Genomic DNA, 700 nt, shown 5'->3' on the forward strand with positions numbered 1-700 from the left:
TGTGTGTGTGTGCGTGTTAGTGTGTGTGCGTGTTAGTGTGTGTGTGTGTGTGTGTGTGTGTGTGTGTGTGTGTGTGTGTGTAGAGGGGGTGGGATCAGATAAAGTGGCTTAGAGGAATTGTTCCCTTTGTTCATTTCCTGAAACAGGAGCAGAGAAAACTCTCTGTCACAACCTCCAGTCCTGTCTGTCTCTGAGCTTCACCTTCTGTCTCTCTCTCTCTCTCTCTATCTGTCTCTCTATCTGTACTCTCTCTCTCTCTCTCGGCCACTCACATCAGAAACATCAGGTATCATTCTGCAGGTAACACAACAGATTTGAAGCGCTGTGTTCAGTGACTGATGTTTCCCTTTACAACGATGATTTAATTTGATTGAGATTAAATAATCGATAAATGTATTTCTGTCTGGGAGAGTTGTGGTGAAGTTCTCCTCAGGTCAGAGCATCAACTCTGAAGTCAGAGAAACTGATGGTACAGAAGATGACGAGCTGACGTCACATGACGCGGCGGACAAAAGTAAACATCTGGTTGATGGAAACATGCATATTTGTGAAATGTATTTCCTTTGCTCCGCCTTGCCACTCAAATACAGCATCAGCATGTTGTTTGAAACATCATCAAGTCCAAACTGACACAACACGAACACACCGAAGTCTGAAGAACGACTCCTAAACTCGGGCGGTGGGACCATCGGAGGAGCAG

Source organism: Pagrus major, chromosome 12 (assembly GCF_040436345.1).
Source record: "Pagrus major chromosome 12, Pma_NU_1.0".
Classification (NCBI taxonomy): Eukaryota; Metazoa; Chordata; class Actinopteri; order Spariformes; family Sparidae; genus Pagrus; species Pagrus major.